Here is a 2,672-nt window from a genome sequence, read left to right as displayed (position 1 = left end):
ATTTTTTTTTGAATTTTTAAGTATTTCAAGTGCTAGGGTATATAAGTCACCACCCCAGCCTCCAGTGTCACACTTCAAACCAATTGCCACCAACAGAAGGTATTCAGAAAGAACAGAAGGTATTCAGAAAGTTCATATAGAAAAATAATCCCCAAAGATCAAGCTGTTCAGAACAAAACCTCAAATGAAGCAAACTTTGAAGGATGATTTATTAACTCAATGAGAAATAATAAAAACTAAACAAATCTTGAAATCAGGAGGAATTAAGCCAATGTATAAGGGCAAGCCCCAGGGCACAGTTTCTTAGAATTACTCTTCAGACGTAGCTGAGTTTACCAAAGTGATTCCATGTAAGAACATGTCTTCAGTCACATTAGTATCCATCACCAGATCCCTTCAAAGCAAAATGTCAAATGAATTATGATTACATAATGGGTATAGCTCCTAAATAAAGAATAAAATTCTCAGAGACCTCATTGGACTCTGAGTCTGGGACACGGTCTGAGGCTGACGCTGGGAGGCGCGCGGGGTTCAAGACCTGGAGAGAGGGGGGTGGGGAACCCCGGAGAGAGCTCACCACTCACAGTGCCATGGCCAGCAAAGGTCCAGAGGACGAGCACCCATCTGTGATGCTCTTTCACCAGTACCTGCGCATCTGCACCGTCCAGCCCAAGCCTGACTACAGGGCTGCTGTGGCTTTTCTTGAGGAAAGAGCCCACCAGCTGGGCCTGAGCTGTCAGAAAGTGGAGGTAGCACCTGGCTTTGTGGTGACCGTGCTGACCTGGCCAGGCACCAATCCTGCACTCTCTTCCATCTTGCTCAACTCCCACACGGATGTGGTGCCTGTCTTCAAGGAACAGTGGAGTCATAACCCCTTTGAGGCCTTCAGGGATTCTGATGGCTACATCTATGGCAGGGGCACCCAGGACATGAAGTGTGTCAGCATCCAGTACCTGGAGGCAGTGAGGAGGCTGAAGGTTGAGGGCTGCGGTTTCCCTAGAACCATCCACATGACCTTTGTGCCTGATGAGGAGGTTGGGGGTCACTGTGGCATGGAGCTTTTCATGCAGCAACCTGAGTTCCAGGCCCTGAGGGCTGGCTTTGCCCTTGATGAGGGCCTGGCCAACCCCACTGATGCCTTCAGTATCTTTTATAGCGAACGGAGGGTGTGGTGGGTGTGGGTCACCAGCACTGGGAAGCCAAACCATGGCTCATGCTTCATTGAGGACATAGCAGCAGAGAAGCTGCACAAGGTTGTAAGCTCCATCCTGTCATTCTGGGAAAAGGAAAGGCAGAGGCTACAGTCAAACCCCCACCTGAAGGAAGGGGCAGTGATATCTGTGAACCTGACTAAGCTAGAGGGTGGTGTGGCTTATAATGTGGTACCTGCCACTATGAGCACTGGCTTTGACTTCCATGTGGCACCGGATGTGGACCTGAAGGCTTTCAAGGATCAGCTGCATGCCTGGTGCCAGGCAGCTGGTGAGGGAGTCACTCTTGAGTTTGTTCAGAAGTGGACGAAGTCCTGCGTGACACCTAGTGATGACTCAGGTCCCTGGCGGGCAGCTTTTGGCCAGGTCTTCAAGGACATGAACTTCACTCTGGAGGCAGAGATCTTCCCTGCTACCACAGACAGCCGCTATGTCTGCGCAGTGGGAGTCCCAGCTCTGGGCTTCTTCACCCATGAACCGTATACCTGTGCTGCTGCGTGACCATGATGAGCGGCTGCATGAGGCTGTGTTCCTTCGTGGAATCAACATAGATGCACACCTGCTGCCTGCCTTAGCCAGTGCTCCCACCCTGCCCAGTGATAACTGAACCTGGGGATCCACAACCTCTGCCCCTGGAGCTTCTATCTCAACTAAAACCAAAGACCTTGTTTTCCTCCTGCCCAATAATAAAGTTTGTGTGTGGGCAGGGTCTGTCTGTAACAGCAAGGACAAAAAAAAAAAGAATAAAATTCTCATCAAACGTCACCCAAAATAATAACATACACATGTAGTCAAATAAAACCATCTGGAGATAAATGGTTTCAAGCAGATTAGTCAGAATAAAAATCTTCCCAGCAATTCTTTAGGAGAGGAAAAAGTAGGGTAGTGCCTGTGGCTCAAAGGAGTAGGGCGCTGGCCCCATATACCAGAGGTGGCGGGTTCAAACCCAGCCTCGGCCAAAACTGCAAAAAAAAAAAAAAAAAAAAAGTAATGAATACTTTGATCCAGGGTAATTCTCCCCAGCAAATGCTGTCAGGACATCTGTGGAGAGGATCCAACTCAGTGAAGTTCTCTGGAAAACACTATCCAAAGGAAGAAGCCAAGAAAAAATATCTTGGGAATCAGAAATAGTTTGCCACAAGCTAACTGAGCTGATGCTGAGCTCACAGTCACATGCCTGTGACCTGTCTGGAAGAAGTACTCTGTGTTTTCTCTCTTCCGGCAATTACCTCTCCTGAGGTAAGTTCCATTATGTCAATTAATCTCTTCCAGGAAAAACCGATGACCAAGGTAAAGTAAATTCAGGCCAAATATTCTCACATAGGTCACCTGGAAGTTCAAACTTTGTAGTCGGTGTTACCCAGGCTAACGCTTTTGAAGGAAGTCTTCCTTCAGTATCCTTCCACTTCAAGTTCAATTTGATTACCTTTAGTGCTTAAAAAAATAATCTTTTCAAAAGTT

At 47.6% G+C, this 2,672-nt stretch overlaps 1 pseudogene across 1 annotated transcript; it reads left to right on the top strand.

Moving 5' to 3' along the window:
* The first annotated feature begins 530 nt into the window (after positions 1 to 530).
* Positions 531 to 1,903, top strand: LOC128581495 (aminoacylase-1-like; annotated as a pseudogene). The gene is made up of 2 exons (XR_008378848.1): positions 531 to 552; positions 587 to 1,903. The product of XR_008378848.1 is annotated as an aminoacylase-1-like (transcript).
* The last annotated feature ends 769 nt before the right edge of the window (positions 1,904 to 2,672 follow it).

The sequence above is a fragment of the Nycticebus coucang genome, chromosome 3 (genome assembly GCF_027406575.1).
Source record: "Nycticebus coucang isolate mNycCou1 chromosome 3, mNycCou1.pri, whole genome shotgun sequence".
Lineage (NCBI taxonomy): Eukaryota > Metazoa > Chordata > Mammalia > Primates > Lorisidae > Nycticebus > Nycticebus coucang.
Note: the sequence above shows the minus strand (reverse complement) of the source record. Positions and strands in the feature narration are given on the sequence as shown.